The 27,798-nt window shown below is 35.3% G+C and overlaps 1 long non-coding RNA gene across 3 annotated transcripts; it reads right to left on the bottom strand.

Moving 5' to 3' along the window:
• Positions 1-2,866: 2,866 nt before the first annotated feature.
• On the bottom strand, positions 2,867-27,798 carry LOC146544081 (uncharacterized). Of its 3 annotated transcripts, XR_014884167.1 has the most exons (4): positions 27,667-27,798; positions 18,467-18,578; positions 15,063-17,621; positions 2,867-14,486 (listed from the first exon to the last, which is right to left on the bottom strand). It is a non-coding gene; the product is annotated as an uncharacterized LOC146544081 (long non-coding RNA). The 3 variants fall into 3 exon arrangements; XR_014884166.1 differs by having other exon boundaries at positions 2,868-14,486; positions 15,050-18,578; XR_014884165.1 differs by having other exon boundaries at positions 2,869-14,486; positions 15,063-18,578.

Genomic DNA, 27,798 nt, shown 5'->3' on the forward strand with positions numbered 1-27,798 from the left:
TGAATTTACTTCCTGTCTTTTGGCTTAAGAAGAAGAAAAAGGAAGATAGAGATAAATTAGTGTTTTAAGTGCAGTTTTCAATTATGGAAGCACTTTTTCTATTGGGATCTGGCCATTGCTAATAACTCAGACTGATATACCCATTAATGTTATTGGAAGCTTTAACTTGCTTTGCTAACAACAAAAAAAGAAAAATGCACTTTATCTAGGTCATTGAACAATAAAGTTATACTTTCTTTTCTGTCAATTAAGTTTCCATAATTTCCATCACATCTGTGCAAAATTAACATTTGTTTTAAAGCAGAACACACTATTGTTGGTAAATAGAACTTTTATGTTTGTTTACTGGCAAATAAATAATTACAGTTGATAGCTGCTTCAGTCTGCAGTGTATGAACAGTTCTTTGGATTCATAAAGTGGTCTCATAAAATATTGGAAGAGGTAATTTCATTCATACATTATTCTTAATCATTACTGATGTACTGATGTACCAATTCCTGTTAACTTCCTTGGCACTACTGCGAGTCATAGTAATGATAAAATGCGTCTATACTTCGGCAGTCAATGACAGGGTAACTGACTCACTGAAAGAAAAGATTTTTTGCTTCCTTCAAAATCGCTGAACTGATGAATTTGGCCAAAATATTCCCACGCTACTTCCCCAAGAAACATTTGTCTGAAAAGTATATAGATCAGCCTCTTCAGGCAAGAAGACAGGAAATAACTGAGCTGGGTAGGATCCAGCTCAGGATCCCAGGAAATATTTTTAGGAAATATTTAAGCTACTGTCAATGAAATTAGGATCCTAGCTTGTCTTTGTGGGATATATTAGTTTTTGTTTAATGTTTTAGAGCTCTGTACTATCAAACTCGACAGTATTTGAACTTGCATGTTTTGCAGACCATGTAATTTTGGCAGATCCAAAAGCAAAAATATAATTTTATTCTGTGTTCTTTTTCTGACCTATTGCTTAAGATCTATTGTTTGGAACATGAACAACATATTCAATAACAATGTTTAGATCAAATGAAACACATGCATGGAGTCCAATGTATTTGGGACAGACTCACTTCACGTGAACAATAAGAGTTGTCTGCGGACATAACAGACATTTAACTAAAGAAACATTAAATCACAGGACAGAATGCTAGGGTAATACACTTTTACAAGACTTGGTGTCTTCCTACCAGAATCAAGAACTTAGTGTATCCTGGTTTGTAGTTGTGGATTTCAAAAGAAGTAAACAGGCTCTACATAATTGATAAATTTTGCCTGTGGAAAACAAACGATTACCAAACAAAGAAACAAAACAGCCTATTGTGTAACCCAGCTTTCTTCTCAGCTGCATAAAGCTAATTTCATACTATGCACTTAAGATGCTGAATGGGAAAACTGTGTTACAATAACCGTGCACGGGACTTAATAATAAATGTACTGTGGGATGACAAGGTGTATTAAGACAATATCTACATGAGGACAATAACTTCAAAGTTATGAGCAGGTTTGCAAATATTATTCCGAGTGTATTTTGCCAAGGTGGGAATATTTAAGAACACTATTACTATTCAGGTCAATTCTGCGTAGCAATCACTTTCAATTTGCAAATTGAAGGTGGTTAAGATGTCCTTAAAGGAGGTTAAGATGAAAAGAACATAACTGTTTGACTAATCAGAGGGTTACTCTTTAAGAAAACAAAAGATGAAAACAGAAATGAAGAGTTGAATCTCTTAGCCATTATAAAGTTTTACACTAATTCAGGTTTGGTCAGAATCTGTGAAGTGCAAAGCTGTTAAAAGCCTTAATTTGCAAGTACTAATTTTCAGCACTTACATTATTTTATAACATCAAATAAATACTTTTTTTTTTTTTCTAGACAGTTAGCTTGGAATGCATCCAAAAGTATTTAAGTTTGAAAAATCAAAACAAAATAAAACCAAAAAAGCTAACAACTAGAACAAAAAAACAACAACAAAAAAATCTAATTTAAAAAAAACCCTGAAAACAAAAGAAAACAAAAATAACAAAATAACATTACCTAAAAATAAGTTTAAGTTTAGGAAGAAATAGCTCATTGGATTTTGTCAGCAAATGTATATAATTCTAGGGATAAAGAATTAAAGAAGGAATTATGAAATGCAAATAGAATTCAGAACAAAGGCAGAAATATTCATATATTCAAAGAATTAAAGCTTATTTTAGGAAGTAACAGATAATTTTCTAAACATGTATTGAAGTTCACCTGGCACATTTACACTGGATAACAATAAGTGAAAAAAAGCCAAGGAGAGTTTAGAAAATTCTGATTTGTGCAGTGACTTCCTCTAAGCGTGCAGCAATTGAAAAATATAATCTGCGCAAAACTGACAAGGAAACTATAGTTTAACTGGAGTTCATTATAAAAAGGAAAAATTTAAAATGTTGATCCCTCCTCCCCAAAAATAATCACTTCTGAAGTGAAAAAAATCAGAGGAGATAATTTGTTTTAGATAGTATTTCATATATAATTGCAAGTGTCATAATTCAAAAGATAGAACAATTTCTTTTCAGAAATCATGTTGCTATAAAAACAAAATATTGAGAAAAAATATATTCTCTTTGAACAAAGCTTCTTCAGTGTAACTTTTTTCTTTAACTACTTAGTATAAACCTATTAAGTGGTGAATCCAAATCCAGCCATTAGAATACCTTTCCATCTGATTTGATGGGATAATAAATTAAAACATATTTGCTCTGTTTCAGAGAATTTACCAGTTTTATTCTAATTGTATTCCCTTCTGATTATTGTCATATAAAAAGGTTAGCAAGAATAAATTTAAGTTAAAATAAATAAATAAATAAAATCAAAGAGAAGTTACGGAAATTATGTTTCACCATAACTTGAGACAATTTTTTGGGGGGGAGGAGATTTTAACCTGCCATGGAACATGCTGCTGCTTTATTTATCTCAGGAAAGGACCAGAAGGCGAAGATCCTTTAAATGAAGTAGTAATGAAATCTATGTTTAGGGAATAATTACAATTTGGCAATAATTAAATATTCTATTTTCAAGATAGATAATAAAGTATGTCAGGAAACAGCTTTTTTTCTTTTCTTTTCTTTTTTTTTTTTTTTTTTCCTGAAATATAATTAGATTATTATGGGGGAAAAAAAAAAAAAAAAGTGTAAGGTGTAATGGATTATCATTCACAATACATATAAAAGAATGAAATATTTTATATTAATAAAAATTCTTCTTCTCTAATTTTATTTTGAATTAACATCAGCTTGATTTTTTTTTAAACTGTTCTTACTAATCTTCTAGATCTCTGTAATTTTATTTTTCTCATAATGTACAATTTACATCTGCTTCCACCTTTATTAGATCTACAGTAACTTCATTCCTCATCTCTAAAGTGTCTACTGCTGCGTTTTCAATAGGAAAACAGTTGTATATACTTAAAAAAAAAAAAAAAGTAAGGATAATATTGAAATATACATAGTGAAATTATAGTGTAAACTATGGATTTGGATCCCGAAGAGATGAAGAGAAGTATTAAAATGTACTGGACATGTATTTCTAGAAGTAATCAGGTCTACATATATTCTTGTTACCGAAGGAAAAAGAAAAGACAATAAATAAGAAAAACAGGCAAATATCTCTGAAATATCTCCATATTAGTAAATAAATTACAACAATTAGAGTTTTCTGTAAAATAAGACCGACAAAGACGCAGAGGTAATTAAAACCTGTCAAATTTGAAATTTTTATTCTTGTATCTTGGAAAGTTTTTTCAATCCCACTTTTATTTATCTTTTCAGAAACAAGATAATGGGCAATTTTGAGAGGAAGGTGAAGATTTTAACCATTAAGAAAATAAAGAGGGTAATGAAATGCCAAAAAGTTCCATAATAGGTTACAGGTAACACATAGTTGTGCTGAAAACTGTTGTTCATAACGTTGTATCAACAGATGCTTCCGGGTAACAGCAAGTCCAGCAGGATGGAGTATGGAACAAAAGAAAATGGTAATAACAGTAGTTTAAGGAGCAAATTGTGGGAAAAAAAAGGTTATTTTCCCAACTTCTGCTCAGATTTGTCACAACCCTGATCCCAGTTGCAGTGCCCAAAATAATTGATATATAGAATCAGAGTTTCACAGGCGTTTTTGTTGTTGTTTTGTTTGTTTGTTGTTGTTGTTATTTATTTTGTTTTATTTTATTTCATTTTTTGAATTAGGCAGAAATGTAATTTTAGTCTTACACTTCTGTGATGTATGCACCTTATTGATTCATGAGTAAAACAGTAATAGCAGAATGTAAGAAATTAGTATGTAAGGCAATGCATCTACCAGAATATATAGTGAAAAAGTCTCAAAAATGACATTCCACTGTTTCAATGCTTTTTGAAAAAGTCTGAATGCATATAAGCTCAACTGTGAAATCCTCTGACATATGTAGTCTGATAAGTTATTTACTTATTTGAGTAAAACAAACAGTAGCTGTTCTACTTTGAAATTTCTTTGTTATTTCTAATTTTAAGCTTTGAAAATTCAAAAAGGATCATATATTAGTTTCAGTAAAGTTTTCAAGATACTATCAAGATATAACTGCAGTGGAGTAAAACTACTCTTCTCATTTTAGGAAGCGTATGTACTGATGAGAATTATCTGAACAGCAATGCCAAGGCATAGTAGGCAGGAAATTGTATATTTTTCTGAATGTCAGAGCAGATTAATTACTGAGCTGAACAACACTAAACTAAGGAAGATTTTGAAAAATTAATGCTACAATTTATCATGCACAGATTTATCATAAGGCCTGCTACCTAGCCTGAATTTCTTATTTTGGCTGAGAAGAATGACAGAGGCAAAATTAGAAGTCATGCGTGAAATTAAAAATAAAATTAAAAAACACTATGAACTAAGATTTCTGTTTGGTTGTGGACTTTTTTTGTTTGTTTTATCTGTTTATTTACACAGGTAAATAAATAATATTTTAAATAAATATTTAATTGTTTAGAAATAATTTTTGTTTGTGTTTTTGTTTTGGGTGACAAGAACTGTGGGTAGCTATGGAAGAAGATAGAATTTTTTCACATTATCCCTCCTCTTTACTAATAAATTCAGAACTGAAAAACTGTTGTAGCATTTTTTTCCTGGAAACACGTGAAGTAAACTAATCCTTACTGGACTACATGGGAATTTGCACTACCAAGACGTGATCCATTAGCCCTGGAACATTGTACTGAGATACAGCAGGTACATTTGCTCTTGGAAGTCATGCATAGCCTTCAGCAAATTACTAAGACTTTGTCTTTGCCATGCAGTAAAGTGCCTTACTCTGTTTATTCAATACATCAAACTAAGTCTAGTTTGGACACTGGAGTTGTTTAAACACTCTTTACATGAGAACTTTCTGATTGAGAAGACTTAATAGCAAAATTGCTTACATTTACATATAAAACATCTCTTGCAAACTACCTCTTACATTTCCTTTTAACACACAAACTCTCAGGGCACCTTTCTCAGAAGGCTTGTTGCTTCAGAAGTTGCTATTGCGCGAGGTGCTATGATGACATGGTACCTTCTGTCTACCTGAAAAAGGCTTCCATGGTTGTAAATAAACATGATGAAATTCTGGCACTTATCATAGAATGATAGAATGGTGTGGGTTGAAAGGGTCCTTAAGTTCCAACCCTCTTGCTGTAGACAGGATTGCCAACTGCTTGATCAAATACTAGATCAGGATGCCCAAAGCTCCATCTAACCTGGCTTTGAACACCTCTCATGCGATATGGCTGAAGGAAGAAGAACACCTTCTGGAATCTACGCTAGATATGGATCTTCAAAATTTCTCCCATTCTGTTTTTATTTATAGAAATATTTTTAATCAAGATTTTAAGTGGATTAAAGGATTCAGAACAAATACTTCCTTCAGTGTAGCTGCCAGTAATTGGTTTGTACTGCCACAACACGAATCAAGTATTGGAGTTTGCTTTTCATTTTATTTCCAACACTGCTATTTTACAAAGCCTCACAGAATTGTTCCTGATTTGCATTACTATGACTTAAATGAGAGTTTAAATCCTCTGTGCAATTTTGCTCTATTTGCTGAGAACATGATTTTCTGAGTTGCAGGAAAACAAGAAAAAAAGAAAAATATTTTCAATCCGTAATGTTTTTTTTTCTACTGATTTTCCATTCATATTTCTCCTTACTTTTTATCTTCCATCTCAGGATACTTACATAACTTACAGGACGTATTGAAGGGACCTGCAGTTTATTCAAGATTATCATTTAAGCTGTTACTTTCAAGATTTATTAATAATGTATAATGTTTTCCATCTTATGCACTACATTTCTTTGGATAACACTGCTGAAAGTACATTTAGAGGAGAAAAAAAAAGTATACTGAAAGAAAATGTAAGAAAGTAATTTGCAAGAGATGGTGTAATTTTATTACTAGAAACAAATTCTCAGTCTGCAAGTTCTTACATGAAGTAAATCTGGTTATCTCTATCTGTATCAGGAGAAAGTTTGGGCCAAACATATCAATGAGTCTAGAGCAAACATAACTTTTGACAAGTGAAATTACAGAAATTTTTCTAATCATTGTCACCACTTCTGTGCTTCTCTGAACTATGAAGCAGAAACAGAAAAATAAACACCTATTCCTTATATTAATTAATCATAGGGTTGGCTAGAAGACAGAGTTTACAATATTTTTACTTCTGTTCCAGTAACAGCCAACATACTTCAACTGGTCCTTCCTCCAATGTATGCTCAATGTACGCAAACTCAATGTACTAAAACACTTTTTTTTAATTTTTCCTTGGTATTCAAACAACAAAAAAGGTTATAAAGGCTTGCAAGGGTGGGGGAGAAAAGTGTGAAGGACTGTCTCTAGGTTATATTACTGGAAGTCAATAAACTGATGACCACAGTTAAGTCATTTGATGACTTTATCCTTTGACACAGCTCAGAATACGAATTCTAAAACCAGAATTTCACTGAAAATGTAGAGCTATTTACAACCAAAGCTTTAATCATTAGTAAATAAAATTAAACCAAAGCTTTAGGGAATTTCATTCCAGCTGTGCTATATTTACGGAGAAATGAAATCACAGATTTCAGGTTTGTCCTAAAAAAGAAAAGAAAGTGTGGTTCTTCAGTTTATTGGTTATCCTTATAAAAGCCTAGCTACAGTTTACATGAATTTCTAGTGGTCAATTTTACTTAGTAAAAGCAATAAGTATGTGTCTTTCTGCTCTTATTTAGGGTAAATTATTATTATACTTGTCTGACATTCTGAAAATACCATGACTGTGAAATTATTTTTGATACTTTTAAAATATTAGTCATTTGTAGGAGTTATGTTTATTAGCTGTGCTGTAAGAAGTATGCTAAAGGGAAAAAAATATGTAGTTGATATCATGGGTTTGTCAAGAGAGAATAGTCATGTGGCACAGAGAGGATCTATCTGGAATTAATCAGTTTTCAGGGAAGCTCAAATATCAACAATAATAGTTTGTATACAGTATGTTAGTATCACAGAATCACAGAATCACAGAATCACAGAATTGTAGGGGTTGGAAGGGACTTCTGGAGATCATCGAGACCAACCCCCCTGCCAAAGCAGGTTCCCTACACCAGGTCGCACAGGTAGACGTCCAGGCGAGACTTGAATATCTCCAGAGAAGGAGACTCCACAACCTCCCTGGGCAGCCTGTTCCAGTGTTTCATCACCCTCACCGTGAAGAAGTTCTTACGCACATTTGTGCAAAACTTCCTATGCTGCAGCTTATGTCCGTTTCCCCTTGTCCTGTCTCCACGTACCACTGAAAAGAGACTGGCCTCACCACTATGGCCACCACACCTCAGATATTTATAAACCTGGATCAGGTCCCCTCTCAGTCATCTTTTCTCAAGGCTAAACAGACCCAGTTCACTTAGCCTTTCTTCACAGGGGAGATGCTCCAGGCCCTTCACCATCTTTGTGGCCCTCCGCTGGACTCTTTCCAAGAGATCCCTGTCTTTTTTGTACTGGGGAGCCCAGAACTGGACACAGTACTCCAGATGAAGCCTTACCAGGGCAGAGTAGAGGGGGAGGATCACCTCCCTCGACCTGCTGGACACGCTTTTTTTAATGCACCCCAGAAAGGCCATTGGCCTTTTTGGCCACAAGAGCACACTGCTGGCTCATGGCCAACCTGTCTTCCACCATGACTCCTAGATCCCTCTCTGCAGAGCTCCTCTCCAGCAGCTCAACCCCCAGCCTGCATTGGTGCATGCAATTATTCCTCCCTAGGTGTAAGACCCTACACTTGCTTTTGTTGAACCTCATCCAGTTTCTTACTGCCCAGCTCTCCAGCCTGTCCAGGTCTCGCTGAATGGCAGCACAGCCTTCAGGCGTGTCAGCCAATCCTCCCAAAGTCGTATCATTAGCAAACTTGCTGAGAGTGGCCACTATCCCCTCATCAAGGTCATTGATGAAGATGTTGAACGAGACTGGACCCAGCACAGACCCCTGGGGGACACCACTGGTTACAGGTCTCCAGCCAGACTCCGCACCATCAACGACGACCCTCTGCGACCCTCTGCATGATCAAATGATCATGCTCTGAACCTAGCATACATCTAACAGCTTGTGGCAATGGTGCTTCAGAAGCAGACAGCCACTGACTTACACCAGGTTGCATGGCTAAATGGAAATACTGAGAAGTTTGCTGTGCTAAAATGAGCCGATACTTCCTGCTTTTGAATCTGATGCACCACATCTTCCTCCTATCATATAGAATCCTGATAGCCAATTTAGCAAATTAAACATCAAGAAATCATCTGCTCTCCATACTAATCCTGCTACTGTGCTAATCAAGTCTGCAAGTTTAATAGCACATTGGACTTGAAATTATCTAAATTAGCTGTCTCTATCTTATGATCTGTGTTGATCAAGAATAAGAGAAATACTATTCAATCCCCCTTTTCATTATCACTACCATCATTATCTCTTCAGTGCTATTTTAACTTAGAGCAATTAAATTCAAGACATCATTCTACAAAGTATCTGAGTAGCACAGAAAATATCTGACCAGAAGTGCTTGCAGTCCAGAAACACTGGAAAAAAACACCAGAATTTTTGTTTTCTACATCCATAGAGAACATAGATCAAAAAGGAAAAAACAGACAGTTTGTACTGAAAAACAGTGAAAAATTTAAGCTTTTTTTTTTCAGTCTGATCCAATGTATTGAAGTGTGTGTGTCTATGGTGCATGCACTCTGAAACTACCTCACAAAGCAAATCATAAAAAAAAAAAAAAAAAAAAAAAAAGATATAGGGAAAATGTTTTACATAATTTGCAGGTAACAATACAAACACAAACAGTTTTTCTACTTTCTATTCCTGGGAAGTTTGTAAATTTGTCCTCTATGTGTACATTTCTCACAACTGGCAATGCATATTGAAGTTTCCAAATGTATTAAATCTGTTTGATAGGAGCAAGATCAGAGCAAAAGTCCATCCTATTTTCTTACATTTGGGTGCATGTTATTTTGTGAAATTTCTAATTGAAGGGACAACTGTTAAGGTAAAGCAATACAGTAGGAACTGAATTACAAAATCTGAGTGGAAAACAGTGGACACAATTCTAGTAAGACCTTTGATTATGGACTATATCTGGAATATTTTAAAGGAGAGAAAAAAATCTGACTAAAATATTTCTGATTTTTTTTTTTAATTTCCAAATTTTTTTAAAACTTTCCTTCTATTCAGGAGTTTAGTAGACAGAAGGGTTTTACGACAATAGACATTCACTGCTGTTGCAATAACTGCATCATGTCTCTTCTGCATTATATGATATTGCAACACTGCAGCTGAGCTGTCAACCTTTGGTCTTAGTTTTCCTTTTTTTTTTTACCAGAAAACCCAATTTTACACATTATTCCTCCTTACATTTAGTATTGTCATAAATACCTTTTGTTATCAATAGAAGCTTGGTTCTCAAATAGTTTAAGTTCTGTGTATTCTGATAAACATATTTACAAATGCATTTACATAAACATTCAAACTCTTGTCTATGGCTTAGGGAATGTTCTTTACAGTAACTAACCACACATCACTGGCAATCTCTTTCACTTTAAAACAAAAGAAAAAAAAAAGAAAAAGAGGTGGAGGTGCTGCTTCTGTTTAACTTTGAGCTATTTCTAAGATGGACTTAGTTTTCCTAATCTAAACTATTATTGTGACACCTTTATTCTACATCAATCAAACTGCTTGTAAAACCCATGATTACAGAAATTCTGAGATGGGTCAACAAAAGATGTACAATATGTAGTAAATCCTCTGCTTCTCAGCAATTCTTTAAATTCTGTCTATGGTAAGAAAAAATGAGTAAAATAGAATACACATATCATCTGCAACAAATCAAAAGCAAATGAAATGAAATCTTATCTGCATTTCTGAGCAAGACTGTCAGATAATAATCCTTGCTTCAAAATGGACAAGAATCTTGCACACAAATCTTTGGCAATCTGAAAAGAATTGATGTGTAACAAAACCCACAAACAAAAGGAAGTGACCATCAGCAATTTTTATATCCAGAGCCATTCCTCTCCTTCACATTAAGGATGATGAAGTTCTCAAGACAAGTGACCTCTAAAAGCAAGTTTAAGCTTGTGAATTTAGACAGGCAAAGAATTGACTTCAGCCTTTGTAAAAGACTTCAATACTTGCTCTGCACTGTACTCAAACAGCTCTTGGTAACTGCAGTTTTGTACTTTAATTCTATAAAAAAACACTCAGGATAAAATTATCTTGGGTATAGCTCCACTGAAGTTAATGAAAACTGGAGAAAGAGTTATCCTTAATGAGAAATAGCCGATTTATTTCCTGATATGCTTACAAAGAAAAAAGGCTGAGAGTGTGTATCAGCAGTCTCAAGTTAAGTGCTTCCCAGGGATGCTTCAATCACAGACTCAAAGTTCAGATCCCTAACTAAACTTCAGATGAAATATAAACATACAAGGAATTAAAACATCTTGCCCTTTCCTGTCTCTATACCACATATGTATGAGTTTTGAGTAGATTCCCTTTCTAAGGTGAAAATAAAACTTTTCAGTTAGTACATTAAAAATGAAGTCTTGAATGAGAATGATAAATGAGTTTTTAAAAATCTTAGCTGATTTTACTTAACTCTATGGCTGGATTTCTCGTTTAATTTTATTTTCTTTTTCTGCTCTAGACTATGTACATTCACCGATTCCAGTGGAAATACCCTTGATTTACAGCAGTGTAATTTGGACATCTATCCCTCAATGGAGTATTATCTTACATTTCTTTTCTGTACGTGCATCATCAGCCTGGACCAACTAGTGACTACTGAGGCTGATGATCAGTAAATTAAAAATTCTCTAACGACGCTTTGATATGCTATAATGTAATGGCTCCAGAGGAGACAATATGGTCTACTGGGTCATTGATTTGTTAGCTACAAGTTCCCTTTGTATGCCATAACATTAATCAGCTTTAATGGCTCTGATGGAAGCATATTAATTAATCGCAGTACCATGAATAACTCCCTGATTATATATTTACCTGACCTAAACTGTACAGTGAATTTTAGAAAACTCTTTAATTATATTTTACACAATAGTGGTTTCAAGGGAGAATGTAAAAAGTACACTGCAGGTAGTATTTTTTCCTACCAGAGGAAATTTGACTAACATTAGGCTAATTTTAAGACAGATATATAGTGGTGCCAAAATTTTAAATCCCACAGTATATGAAGCATCAGACAGTGGAATCCTATGAATTTTTACTTCATCATCACTGAACATAGGTTGATGCTTTTTGTTCATTCATGCTGAAATGATTTCACTATCCAAAACTCCTCAGATATTTTTTATTCCTCTATTTTATTTTTCTGCAAAGCTGGTTATATGCTAAGTGAAAGAAATAGAGAAAAGCTATTGCAGATAAACTAACAGTCCTATTCAAATGTGCTTAAGAAAGATATGCATTTGGTTTCTCACAAATTACACAGAGGAAGTTGAATTTTTTTAAAGATTACTAAGATTTTCTTAGATTTCCAGGGCTAAAAGCCTGATCACTCAAAGAGCTAATAAACACTAAGAAATCTAGTACAAATCTTCTTTTGGCCCATCATTTGGAAGCTTGCCTGAAATACTGCATGTATTCAGTTCTGCTCCTGAATTCTGACTCAAACATAGACAGTATAACTGTTGAATTCCTGAGGTCTGGCCTTCAAAATATGCTCTTGTTGATAGTACAATCTGGCTTTGAAATAGACACGATACCCATGTACTCTCAGCTTTCTGCTTCTGCTAAGACAAGTGATTCTCCATGTATAACCTTTTCCTCACTTCTGTAAGTAATGATGGGGAAAATAACTCTTTAATTGTCTTTGTTGGGGATATCCCTTCAGAGACACTCTGACGTCCCTTGGGCCTTGATAAGTATTTGTAGATTTTTATTGAAAAGCTGAATAAGATTGTAGTAAATAGTGAGGTTATATACTTTTTCAAATGACAAGTTTCAAGGTTGTTGTTTTTTTTTTCCTACTGCTTTTGACAATATCCAAGATGAAACAATAATAACAGCTTATGAGAAAATAAGAAAATTATAGATACATTAAGGTAGCATTTTGGAGACTAAAGAAATCTCCTTAGTGGAAAAATCACATAGTTTTATTAATTCATCCATTGGTTGCTGAAGAATCCATTTGGCAGTCCCCCTTCCTGAAACAGTCAGAAATCCCAGCTTGTTAACTGTCATTTAGTAGATGCATGTTGAGATGAGAAAAGAATACTAAATATTCACCCATTTTCAATGATAAGTGGATTCTGTGACTTTTCTTTCTTTTTATATTTTAATTCTGATCTTCCTTTCTTCACTACAAATCAGTAAGAGTTAAACTGACCTATTCCCAGTCTGAGAAGATCAGTGTATGCATGCTCAGAAAATGTGTACATTTATAAGGCAGGTATTAACCCAGAGCATGTGCTCCTTGTAATATCATATGGTGGTTCACAGCTCCCCTAATGTCTCCTCCATGATATGGACGTAATAAGTCTGTACAAGCTTAGTCTGCTTATTATTTGTGTAATAACAAACTATATACCTGTACTTTTGTCTTTGGAAGGTTTTATTGTGGTCACAAGCAAAACTGTCTGAAAGTTTATATGTGCAACTTTTGTTCAATTAAAGCCCCCATTTCTCCAGGGTGTCACTTGAGAGGAAAGTCTGAAAATGGGAATATGAGATCTAGTGATATAGGTGAAAAAGACCTATTTTTAATTGAATAATTTTCAGGATCTTTTTCTGTTAATTTCTTCTGTGCATATGTGTTTTAGTCTGCTTGTTTTTATTGATTCTTTTCAACAGAAAGGGAAACATTTCTAGAAATATTAAAAATAAGATTGTCTCCACTGAAGCAAGCTAACTAATGTGAGCTGCCTTGCTCACAAATGCTAAGCTAGTGTACATCTTTATGCTTTCAGGATATTTATCTCCTAGCTCTCATATTCATCTTCTGCCTATCAGCATTTTCCAAAGAAGTTATGGAGTTTATACACATAAATCAGATTTTCTAGATGACCTTTAGTGCCATAGCTGGGAAAACTTCAGTAACAATTTAAAATAGGGTGCCAAGAGGGTACTGGGACAGATTTACTTAAGAAAAAGAGATCAAAATTTATAGGACATTGAGATTTATTAAAAATTAAACAAAGCTTTTCCTGTTTTCTCTCCAGCTCTGCTGGTGTAGTCCATTCCTACAAGCTACAGTGATATATTGTAAACATTCAGAGTAGTGTACCATTTCTCAGGTATGCAGTTGTGATTACTTGAGAACTTAGAAGAGATTTCAGGAATGTTTGCACTGCTCATTCCAGCCTTACAAGTAGATCCTATCAGAAAACAGGTGACAGGATTTACCAGGTTATGTAAGGGGCAAAGAATCTGGAAGGGCTTACTACCACTGAAACTCAAATTCCAAACACAGGACTAAGATTTCAGGTTTTGTTTTTGTCTACTGCAGCCCATCAGCACAATCCTTAGTCTTAATTTAGGTTGCAAAGAGTTGATGAAACCATTTCTTATTTCTAGAGATGTAATACGCATGTAAAAATGTACATGCACAACATCAACTGATAATTTGCATGAACTTTTCTTTTCTTGAGTCTATTCTTTCCCTTGACAAAGAGTCAAAAATCATATGAATATATATCAGAAAAAATAAAGAGAAAGAAGAAAAAAGATTGTATACTTTTGAGTTGGAGAGTTGTTTGGCAAAAGATTGATATAATGCTGAAGCGATAAAAGAGTCACTCAACAGCAACAGGGATGAACTATACAAGACTATGGCTATTGCTCCAAATTAAAAAGCACGTATAAGTTTCCCCTCAGGTCACTGGCAGAGCTGCAGACACTCCTCATGCCATATAGAAGTCTTCCTTGATCTCCCATCAGTCACTTCAGGGCTGCTTCATGACCTAGACAAAAGATGAAATTAGCTACTGCAGGTAGGAAACGGCACAACATGGCACAAAACAGAGTGATAGCACAAATCAGGGCACAATACAAGCAGATGACCAATCAGCAACAGAAAACTCCGAGTGCCTGTGGTTCAAGGGGATTGCACATTACTTTGCCAGAACAAGGATAAAATAGGAAAACTGAAACTCAAGCTCAATGTCCATGATGTTGTTCATCACGGTGATTTTCTCAAGGTAGAGAATAAAGCATAAAAAAGAATAAATGATAATAATGTTGGTCTCAGATACACAAATCATCTTGAGGGCGATCACATGGCATATGCAGGACAGCTGAGGCATAAGGCCCAGCCAGCATGGGTTCACAAAAAGCAGATCCTTCTGGATCAACCTGATCTCCTTCCACAATTGAGTAACCAACCTGTCAGGTGAGGGAAGGGCTGTTAGAGTAGTGTACCTAGACTTCAGCAAAGCCTTTGACACTGTGTCCCACAGTAATCTCCTGGAGAAGCTGGCAGCCCATGGCTTGGACAGGTACACTCTTTAATGGATAAAGAACTTACTGGAGATCCAGACCTAGAGAATAGTGGTGAATGGAGTAAAATCCAACTGGTTTTTGGTCATGGGTGGTGTTCCCCAGGGGTTGGTAGCGGGGCCTGCACTCTTCAATATCTTTATTGATGACTTGGAAGAAAGGATTGAGTAATTTTGCAGATTACACCAAGCTGGGAGAAAGTGTTGATCTTTCTGAGGGTAGGAAGGGCCTAAAGAGGGATCTAAACAGGGTGGATCACTGGGCTGAGGCCAGTGGGATGAAGTTCACAAGACGAAATGCTGAGCCCTGCATTTTGGTCACCACAACCCCAGGCAATGCTATAGGCTTAGGGCCGAGCAGCTGGAAGATTGTGTAGAAGAGACAGACCTGGGGATGCTGGTCAACACTTGGATGAACATGAGTAATCAGTGTGTCCAGGTGGCTAAGAAGGCCAATTGCATACTAGCTTATATCAGAAATAGGATAGCCCGTAGGAGCAAGGAGGTGATTGTCCCCCTGTACTTAGCGCTGGTGAGGCTGCATCTCAAATACTGTGTTCAGTTTTGTGCCTTTCTCTACAGTAAAGACCTTGAGGTCCTGGACTGTGTCCAGAGAAGAACAACAGAGCTGTGAATTGTTTGGAGCACATGTCTTATGAGGTCTTCAAGTAACTTTAGATGTGATACTAAGAGATATGGTCTAATGGGGAAATGGTAGTAGTAGGTGGATGGTTGGACTTGATGATCTTGGAGGTCTTCTCCTACCTTGGTGATTCTGTGATTCTATGAATCTACAAATAAAGCATATGTTTAAAAGAGTTTTATTACATTCAAATATATGAGACAAATGGAATCTTTACAAAGCCATGAAGAGCAGGACTGGATTCCTCTCTGAATTCAATCCCTTGCCCCTCATATGTTAAAATGACCATTCTCCCTTTTCTTCAGAGGGAGAGGCAATCACAGTAAATCAAAAGTAACTAACATAAGTAAAACATAAAATACATTTTTCACTGTGCCTACATATTCCTTTATTTTTTTTTAATATAATTTCATGAATTTGAAATTCTTAATAAAAAATAATTACTGAATTTCATGCAGCTCATAAATCTGATTATGGGAACATGCATTGTGTACTGAATAATTGTAAGCTCTTCCTTGTTATCTTTATAAGTCTTACGCTAAGATAATGCATATGCCACATTGCATGAAGAACCAGGCTATATAACATTATTATTTTTAAAACATATATATGGTTAGTGGGACATCTCTGTCCTATTACTTCATGAATTCAGTGATATGTCTAATATTTACATTTTTTCATATTCACTTTTAACATACATATATATACAATTCTTTCTTGATGCAGTCTTAGATCACAGAAATCATTGTATATTTTTGCCTGATAGGCCTGTGACTTATTGCAAAAAAAACCCCAAATATTTATTAATCATTTGAGCTCAGGATATGAAGTAATTTTTCAAGTTGTCCAGCTGAGCCCATCCAGTTACATTTTCCCATCAGTCGTAAGAGATGGTATAAAATTGGCTCTGAATGTCAATCTGTCTTCAGGAACAGCTTTAATTTCAGCCTCAAACTCTGCATCAATGCTTAGACAGTGAGTTATGATTTTTCAGTTTCTAGCAGGACAATTCCTTCACGAATTCACTGCTAGTATCAAAATAAGAGCATGCAGAGTTTTCTTAATTTCACAAAATGTCTCTAATTAAAATTAAAAAAAAAAATTAAAATCTCCAAATTTCTCTTCCTGAATATGGAAGTCATAACTCATGTAGGATTCACTATGTTACCACGCATGTCTTTTTTTTTTTAACTGTATATTCCCCCACTTTAAAGGTACTGCTCCTTCATACTCAATATGAATTTGCATCTGCAGAGAGAAAATCTTTGCGGCCAAACTTATTCCCTTGAATATTCCCATGGGAAAAGATAATCAACAATATCAACTTGTTTTTTTAAGGGATGCTTTTAGTATTGGAAAATGCTATTAATATCTAATTCAATCTCAGACTGATATTTTTGTCAAAAACAAGAAGAAAACAGTCAGTTAAGTACAAAATTTGCTTTGAAAGTAATGCCTCATTTTATTATGTTGTCTCTCAATGTCAGAGGTGGATGTTAGTGGTACGGCAGTAGAGGCTGACAACATAGAAAGGAGACTTCCATATATTTCCAAAGAGAACCTGTCCCTCGTGAGCCAGTTTCTTCTGTAAGAGTATGTTGATGGTTTTGAAACAGTTCAGGTACAGTGCAGGAGCACACCATTGGCTCAAGACCTTCTCAGATGGGTTTTGCCAAGAATATAGATCTCAATCCAGCTTGCCCAGAGAACAGGCAGAGAAATAATTTTCTCTCTCCATCCTAATACTCTGTTACAACCTGCATAGTGCTCTCTTCATCCTCATGCTAGAACTTCAGTTTCTGGTCCTGGAAGCAAGTTGAATTCTAGACAAAACCAAAAAAATCTTTCTTCTAAACAAAAAATGAGACTTGGGCAATCTGTACATACCCCATTCTTGGCAATGTGTCCCATCTGTTTGCGGATTAGTATGCACATAACTTCACTCTCACTATGCCTGTCTGTAGAACACAGACTTGTCAATGTTTTACTATATGCATGTGCCCCTGTTCTATGTCCTGTTCCTTGCAAAGCCTTATTAACACTGGCTCAATCATCTTATATTAGTAGACAAATAGGAGTTTCTTCAGCTTCCTGTTCATGATCACCTCTTTCTGGCCATCAAGACAGATATAAATATTTACAAATCTTGCTATATATTTTTTTATCTATTAGATGTTCATGAAAATGACTGAGGAGTTGTGTTTCCAGAAGCCTGTAATTGCATACTTGATGAGACTGGTGTTCATGCGTGGAACTAAGAGTCTGTGTCTACTTATCATGGCTGCACAGTGTTTTCAGGGCTGGCAAGATGATGAATAATCTGATTTGAAAGAATCAAGCTTTATGATACTTGTGCTTTTGTGGATTTAAAATATTTATTATGTAATTGTCTTTCCCAGACTCTGAAGGATTTATTTTTTTTTTTTGTACAGAGATTCTTCCACACCAATAAATAATTCATTCTATAAATTATTTGTATTCTAGGTAAGCGTGGCTTATTTTCCTGAAAAGTGATGTAGATAGACAAAACTTAATCGTGTGCTTTTCCTCCTTGTAGCTATATCACCTATCATTTTTATTAACACTTTGATAACATTATACTCCTATATTAGCAAAAGAGAAAACTTGATGATGCCAAATACTATTTAGAGCTAATATGCTTGCAATATATGCAAGACATTCCTCTTTGGAGTGATCTCGCTTCAGAAAATAACTAAATAACTAAATAAAATTCACTCTTTTCTTAAGATGTGTGCAGTGTGTGCAGACACCAATATATATGGCCAGTGCAAAAACAGTATACCTTTGCTGTAATGACATAATCTTGCAGTAATGTTTTCCAGTTATCTAAACTCCTCTTAAGTCAGCAAATTTCAGACTGTCCATGGTCTTGGGTGTACAGAAGAGATAACAAGCTGGAAAGACAAAACAAAACAAAAAACAAAACAAAACAAAACAAAACAAAAAAGTTGCTGACCGTTGCCATTGTTGACTTTGCTCTGAGCAGGGGTTTGGACTGAGCACACGTTCAGATGTGCCTTACCAACCTCCTTAGTTCTTTGTTCTGTGAATCTGCAGATCCTAAACTCAGAACGTGTCTATATGCAAATTATTTTTTCAACAGTTTGTTCCCTGTAGAAAGTACTGAGGTTTTTTTTCTTTTATGACAACTGAAAATTAATTCCTCATTCAAGGGTTATGGCTTATTATGCTTTTCAGAGAAAACTTGAATTCAACGGTATTAGTTTAAGAAAAGGAGAAGAACGCAAAAGTTTTCTATTCTGCAAGCTCCTTCAGAGGAAACAGACTCTAGGTAAAGAAACATCTTCATGTCCTTCTTATTCAAACTGGAATTATTTAATGATCTCTGTGCACACAGTGATCAAGGGTACAAGAAATTTTGCATCCATATCATTTAACTCTGCTATAACAATCCCAAACTCATCCTCCACTGGAACTAGTACACTCTCAGGAAGATCTCCTCTTGAACATAGAGTGATAATAATTGTTGTGATTTACATTTGACAACTGGGATTATCCCCAGGGAGTTCAATCTGGAGTCAATGTCTCAATAGGATTGATGGCCACTAAAGAAATAGCATTATTGAATCTAAAGGGGAAAAAGGTAATCCCTACTAGCGACCATTTAATCTACAAAGAAGGCAGAATCAAAACTCTCTCTCTCTCTTCATTATACAATTACACTTTTGATAAATTGTTGTTTCAATTTGCTTTATGAGGCTCCAACAAAAATATCATGCTGCCAGGCATGTTTCTGTCAGCCTTAAAGAACTAATACAGCTCCAGTGTAGGATTAACAATGTTTTGGTAAATTACAGGAAAGTCTTAAATTAGCTAAGGACTTCAATACCAACTTAATCCTTCATTAAAACACAAAGCCTGCATCTTTTTTGACAAAGTGAGAATTAAATACATGGGTCCAAACCAAGGTAAAGATTATTTTCCTCAATAAAACTTTCATTTAGCCCATAAGCTAAGTGTCTAACACACAGAACAAAAAGATTTTCTAATCACGAGTGTTTTTACGTTTATGAGATGACATTGATTTTGCTGAGATCAAAAAGGCAGATCCTAATACGGAATTTCCATACTTCTACTCCCTTCAGAGAAATATCATAGAATTACAATAGACAACAATCTGATTAAACATAGGGAGTAGGGATAAAAGCATGGGTTGTTAGTTTTATCTTCTTCTTCTATTTTGTTTTGAACACTTTACTGCTTTACACACCTACAAAAAAAGGAATTACTCAATACAACTGACACACAACAAATGTATGATCCTTAAACACAGGAGTAAGTAGGGTTATTGATTTGATAAAAAACCTCTGACTTTTTCCCCCTAATCTCACATGGAAAATTTCTTCTATGCATTTTTCAAAATATCAATTTTGCTATAACTATTTTTGATTAAAAATAACTTCTAAAAATAGGAAACTAATCTTTATCATCGAATCATGCTATCAAATCATGTTATGTGCAGATTATGTATAAAAAAGCATGATGAAAGAAGGGAGCATTACTGACTGATATATGAGGGTTGTTCTAAAAGAAATGCCTCTAATTTTATTATTTTGGTATGCAACACCAAAGGCAGATGTTGGTGGTATGGCAGTAGCGGTGGAACCTTCCCACAAATATTCCATTGCACTTTGCTGCCATGTGACAGATGGCAGCAGAGGGGCAATCTAACAAAATGCTGTTGACGTGGAAGTGCGTATGATGAAAGATGTGGAAGTGAATTCCTTCAAACAGAAAAAATTGCACCCATTTACATTAACCAATGTTTGCTGAACATTAATGGAGACAAATCAGTGGATGTGAGCACTGTGAGGCACTGGGTGGCATGTTTCAGCAGTGGTGACAGTGGGTCAACCTCTACTGATACAGATTTATAAGAAGTTTGTATGCAGGCTTCTGTTCATCGCTAGTGAAAATGCATAACTTTCATAAATGCATTCAGCATTTTGTAGGAGAAAGAATTATTAAAATCTTTTTGAAACAAATTTATGCAGTTCTGTCAAAACAACTGGCAGTCAGTTGATTTTGCCCAGTTAAATACAAGATGTCAGGGGCAGGAAAAACTTGTTTAATATGGGACAGATGGAGGAAGTTTTATGCAAACACACAGCTGATCCAAAATCAAATGATCCATAGCTAGAGAAGGACATGAAAAGAAAACCTTCACAAACAGAAATTTTGCTAGCAATAAATGGACTGAATGCATACGAAGTGGAGGAGGTACCTGTCTAAATGTACAATAGGAAGGCTAAGTACACATAATGCCATAATGCCTCATACTGCGGAACTTAGTGTGTTCTTTCTGGTACGCATCAAGTATTCCTACCTGATCACAGTAATGCCATTCAGAATCCCAATGATACTAGCAGAAGAATAATAGCAATTTTTTTTCTCTTGGACACAATTAGGGAGCTTACACCAGCACACCCTCATCACAAAACTATAGAGATAAATTACATACTGTGGGAGATGATCAATATCTCAAAATCCATGATCAAGAATGAGAGGCTGTGCAATGAAACATGCTGAATTCATAGCTGAACACAAGAAATGCATTCTGGCGAAAAGTCATGCTCTCTCACAAAACCTATTATGCATAGGCTGGTAGCTGTGGCAATACAGTGCAAGACACTTAGACATTCTCATCAGACACTTGCAGTGCCAGAACTGCTGGTCAGGGTAAGCCAGAAGTAGATCAGAAAGGGGGTTGGATATCTGTAGGATGAACAAAAATGAACTGATCTGCAATATGACAGTGGAGGGAAATGAGGTAAAACATAATCTTTATTGACTGAAAGAAGGGGAATGGGGGGAAGGCATGGGGCAGATGATCGGGAGTGCACACAACACTGAAACACAGGAGTTCATTTCACTTTTCTGGCTATATCTAATGCTTGTCAAAGCACTTTTAATTTCTCAAAAGAGTAATAAAATAAATCTGTTATTAAATTTATGTGAGAACCTAATGAGTGAGCAGAACACCCCCCAGCGATTTACACTGGGTGCTCCTATTATTATCCATGGCTCACTGACATGATAGAGCATAATGACATCTGAAAGAGTACTTGGAGACCATTATTATGTGTCAATGAGCAGTTAAGAAGCCTTTAGCTTTTTGAAGCCTCAGTTTATTGTGTCAGTCTGTGGAGAAACAAGCACTAAAGGCAGCAATATCTCCATATGATGGAGCCAACTGGCATCCCTAACAGCATGCTTGCTCGTATTGTTCTTGGAAATGCTTTTTATTCATGGCTGAATAATGTGACAAATTCTACTTTTCATAATATTAGTATGTGTTCATCTTCTTGAAAATTATGAGTTTGAACTTAGGTATTTCTGTATATGAAGCCACGAATGATCATTTTTAGTTCAAACTTCTCAAAACACTCCTAAATGTATTGCAAGACCATGTGCTCATAACCGTTCCTCTGAGCTTCAAAATTACTGTGGATGATCTGTGGTTTTTAAACTACCATTTTTTTTGACATGATGGTGCACTTACTGTTTGTAATTTCTAAGTGGAGGTGCCAATCTCACTTACTGGTTTGTTAGTTTTTCATGAAATCGCTGATGTTTTGACTCACAGTGCTAGAAAACTTTCCAAGCACCCTCAAAGTAATTTCAGTAGAAAAATTCTACTAGAAATTTTACTTTATCACTATGCCAAAAAGTTTGTGTAGAAACAGGCCAGGGCTAAGTCTGATACAGTCAAATGGGCAACGCAGTCATATTTCCTTCCTTTCCACCATCCTCTCTCCATAGGGATGGGGAAGAGAAACGGAAAGGCAAAAGTTAGAAAACTCCTGGGTGAAGGTAAAGACAGCTTACTAAGTAAAGCAAAAACTGTGTGAGCAAGCAAAGGAAAGCAAGGAGTTAATTCACTACTTCCCATCAGTGAGCAGATGTTCAGCCATTTCCAGGAAAGCTGGAATTCATCATTTGTAATGGTTACCTGTGAAGACAAAAACTGTAACTCCAAACATCCCCAATTCCTCCTTCTTTCCCTTAGATTTTATTACTGAGTGTGATGTAATCTGGCATGGAATATGCCTTTAGTCATTTGGGGTCAACTGTCCCGATTGTGTTCCCCCCTAGCTTCTTGTATATTCCCAGCTGCTTGCTGCAAAACAGGAACAATCTTGCCTCTGTGTAAGAACCACTCATCAACAGCTAAAACATCCATGTGTCAGCAGTACTGTTTTGATCCCAAACACAAATATCAAACAAGCTGCTTTGAAAAGAATTAACTCTATCCATAGCCATTCCTATGCTCAATTATTGTCGTACTTGATTTACAAAAGTATTAAGTACTGTCAGGGAAGCAAATTCTATTTGCTATGTGTTTGCACAACATCTACTGCTCTAAGATATATGGCTTTCCCATTGTGATTGTTCAGTAATATCACAGTATATCATCAAAATAATAAAATCTGTCTCACTGAAAGGGCTGCAGATTTAAAAACCTGAGGTTCTCTGATGTTTCAAAATCCTACCTGCAGAATCTTGGTCTGACAAGTCAAATGAGCATTGCTGTCATTCCCTTCCTGCCATCAAATCACTTCTGCATTATTTTCATCCATGTTATTTCAGTCTTAAGTAAGGGAGACAGCATGCTTAATTAAGAGTATTCCCTACAGATCCTAATGAGATTCCTCTGAGAACAAATCCTTCCCACTGATTTAAGAGGTTTGTCATAAATCCCAAAATCTGTGGAATGTAGAGTTATTAAGGCTTGGAAATCATCATTATTCTTTTATTAGTGACTGATTTCATAGAAGTATATCACATGCAAGAGTTTTGTATACTTCACTTAATTTATGTGATCATCATTACTAAAGCATCTCAAACGAAAGTTATGAATCATTTAAGTAATGTAAGTAAAGTGCTTCTGCTTCTCAAGATCAAGAAAAGATGCATGGACTAAAGCATTTCAAGCCAATTGAAAGAATCACCCAGAAGACCAAAACAGTCTTGTACAAAGAGCTGAAAAAATAAGATCTATCATAAGCAAGAGTGTTTAGTGGAACAATTAAACCACAGTGCTTCTCTATCAAGAAGATATCAGTCATTTCTATTCAGTCATTAAAACTCTGGTTCTCTTGCATCTGTTATGTTTGTCCTCTTTTATTATTGGAACGTGGTCTCAAGGGTCAGAGAGTAGTAAAAATTATCACAATTCTCTCAATTTCAGGTTGTAGCAGAAAGTCCCTTGTTACATGATTTCTCTTATTTTCTAATGAACTTTATATCTCCATTTCTATCCATGTATTTTCTAACCTAGATAATGCTTAATACATGAGCGAAGGGAAAACAAATAAAAGAAACAACAAACAAAAAAACAGGACAGGCTTAACTCTCATAAGTCTTTCTCCCCTGCAGGTTTAAATATGTGAGAAATATAGGTGCAAAGAGATCTAAAAGAATATGCCTTAGAGAGCATTTCCTCCTGGTTTGGGGTAACAAATGCAGTGAGCTTTTCATTCCTTCTTTTTTTCACTTATTAAAAAAAATATTGTACCACAATGACAACATATATTGAGGTGAAACTCAGCCTTGAGGATAAGGAGATATTTTAGAGTGCTTGTAAAGATGGTAGAGCTCCTTTTCTTCTTTCAGTAAACACCTCTTGGCTGTTCTCTGACAATCTCACTGACATCTTTTCCCTTAGTGGGCTGCAACGAGGGGATTTTATCCTGTTACACTGTTATTGTGAAATTTTGCTTTATGCTAGGATGCAGGACTTCTGTTTGCATTATTTATCTGCTTTCCAAGGTATTTCATTCCTGCCCTCCTATGTGAACACACACCTGAACATTTTCACACAGCATAGCTCTGCTTTATCAGAGGTCTGAATGACACCTGTGGAAGAAAGAGATTGGATTGTACAGAGGCGAATGAAGAGTGAAGTAAAGTATTGAAGAACAGCTCTAAGACTGTTTACAGAGGATCACAAAAACAAAATGACCAGAAAAGCAGTATTGATTTCACGATACTGTGTCATTATTGCCACCTAATTTTTTGGTTAATATTGTTAGTACTCATAGTTGAAAATTGTCACAATAATGGGACATTGGCACACTTTTTATTAGAGTCTGCATGATGATGCTGGCAGTGTAGAAGGATAGAAAGTATTCCAAAATGTTTCAATGTACTGTTTGGTAATAGCCCTGACCTATGCAATTTCATAATTAATTACCTATTTATTGCAGAGAGAAACATAAACGTATGAACAGTAATGTTATGAATGCTGATAAGCAAGCTAGAAGAACTCAAGTGTTATCATTTGAAAAAGACTGTTGGATCCCAAACCATGACTTTTGAGCTCTTGAAGATGAGTTTAATAAAATCTAATTATGTAAGTATTTCTTTAAAATACTCCAGTAAATATGAGTTACATTGAATTGACTGTTCTCCCGTATGCACGCAGTGTCCAAATAACACTGAGCAACAGATATGTCATGATAACCAACAGATATTGTTTATGCTAAGGGGCAAGCAGATGTGCTATTCTAAACACCAGACTACAAAGCTGAAAAAGCTATAAGATATCGATTGTCATTCTCTGAAGTATCCATTTGCCAATAGGCATCCTTCAGAAAGGTTGCTACTCATTAATGAAACAAACACCTTCTAGTCTGGCAAAGCACACTATACATAAATTGATTAACAGAATGCAAATCACCGTATATCTTCACAGCCTTTTTTTTTGTTCTTGCTATCACTGAGAGATCCCTTTAATTCAGTTAACCTTGGGAAAATGTTATCAGATATGAAAATAGTGAAGCTTTCCTTCAATATTTGGTTGTTCTGCAAACAAAGGCACTGAACAAACAATAAAATTATGCTTGAAGAGAAAGTAATTAAAACATTTTGCATTCACATGTTTTAAGCTTCTGAGTACCATCTGAGAAAGATATCAGCTGTTCGAAAGTTCAGTTAAGTTTTGCTTTGGGCAAGACTTAAATTATTTTTGGAATTTCTTACTGTCATTCTTTACTGAGAAATGCATGACCACTGTACTAAAAAACACAGGATTAGTATATGGTGTTTATAGTTTTCACTTACCTCTGCAGGAAAAAAAATAAAAACACCCAGAACACAATGAATTTCTTCTATACACACTCTTATATTTAAGTTTTTTTCCTGAATTTTAGTCTCCTAAATAAGGCATTGACAATTCTGTTATTAAACAACAGAATCCTTCTGAGATTCCATTTTAATCATTATTCGTCTCATTATTTTTTAAATTAACTAGGTAAAGAGACATTATACTATCCCCCTGCAGCCTCATAGTGCTTATTTACAAGATGACAAATCAGATGTTCTTTATTACTGCCCTTGTAAGATAGCAATTTTATTTTTGCAATTACCCAAACATTTTGCGAATGTATATTTTACTTGCAGTTACTTCAGAATTCGTCCTTGAACAACCAATGATTTGTACTGCAAGATTGATTGTCTCATTGGAATGACCTAATCTTTCGGTGCTTTTCAAGTCTGTCTAAATTATTTGTTGCATAAGCTTCATGAAGTTCTGTTTTCTGGCACCTCTTGCTGCTACACATTTTGGGGTCAAATCCACTTTCATCAATACTGCCTTTAGATTGCATTGTTTTGCATAATACTCACTAACCGTTCCCTTAATGCATCATTTAAACTCCCTCCAAATTGGTAATGCTCCTTTAATTGCTTTAATCCAGTCATACATTCCACAAATGCTTCATTTTCTTGATTCTATCTATAAAAGCAGAAGTGTTTTGCAATCACAACTGGCTTTGAGGATAGGTAATTTTGCAGAATTTCAACAGTCTCAGCAGAAGTTTTTGCTTTAATAGCATCTGTAAGGCTATGCTACAGGATATAATTTTGGTGACCATTACACTAAGCAAAACAGCCATCCTTTACATTATACTGATATTATAAAATAATTTTCAAGTCTTCCAGTGTAAGTAGAAAAATTATTCATTGAACTAACAGATAAAGTACCTTGTCTGAAATAATTCAACACTTCTATTCTCTCACCCACTCAAAAAATATGTATATATATATATATATATATTCTTAGAACAAATGTTGTAGATCTGTCTCAGCATCAGGTTCCCCCACATAAACAAGCAGACATTCTTTCACTTGCATCACTGCAAGGATTTGTTCTTGATGCCAAACAAGATCTGACTTTCAGGATTCCAAGAACAGAAAAAATAAAAAGGTTGCTTTGATGAAGTAGTAAAGTAGTATGTTGCTACTCTGATAGGACTCCAGATGTTACTCTTTACAGATGTATCCAGCATAGAAGCTGAGATGTGTATGCTTGCAAGAAAACTGAAGTGAGAGATGTTGCATGTTTACGTGATACCACGCACAACTAGGCAACGATATCAGAACAATGCAGAAAGTCAAGTCACTTTGAATAACTAGGAAAGCTGCAGTAATTACTTTTAATGGAAGTCTAGCTGGCAACACATTAACAGTATCAGTGCTCTTATGCACAGGCATGAATTGCTGTCTGAAATTTCCTGTTCCGTCTAAATGTCACCCAGAACTAACACCTATGACTTGGGTCTTCCAGGACATCCATGCAAGTTGCTGGTCAACAATAGGGATAAGGGACAGGTGACATCAGATCCATGATTAGGCAACTAAGCTGAACTCAGGATGTCCAGTTTAAATGAGGTAAATAGCTCTCCGCATTTCATCAACAATTTAAAACAAGTATCCTCTGTCTATTGTAAGATTTACAGTACATTTCAGAGACATATATTTAGTCCTCTTAACCTGTGAGCAGAAACAAACTGTCGAAACACATTCTCATGCAGTAACCCAGTGAGCTTTACTTATCCAAAGTAAAAGAATAAATTTAATTTAATTAATACTTCAGGCTCTACAGTAGAACTTGCATGAACAAAGCTGAATAAAACCAAAATGCAGTGGCTTGCACTCAGTAATCATGAGACTACTTACCTCTGGATTCAAAGGTCTTCATTCCTCTTTCTATGGCACGCCTTGGGTAAACTCTCTTTCAGGGGAAAAGCTACTTCCTACTTCCTCCTACATTTTCTTAGTCAGAATATATTACAAATAAACAGAACCTAA

This window comes from Meleagris gallopavo, chromosome 6, assembly GCF_905368555.1.
Source record: "Meleagris gallopavo chromosome 6, MGAL_WU_HG_1.1, whole genome shotgun sequence".
Taxonomy (NCBI): Eukaryota; Metazoa; Chordata; class Aves; order Galliformes; family Phasianidae; genus Meleagris; species Meleagris gallopavo.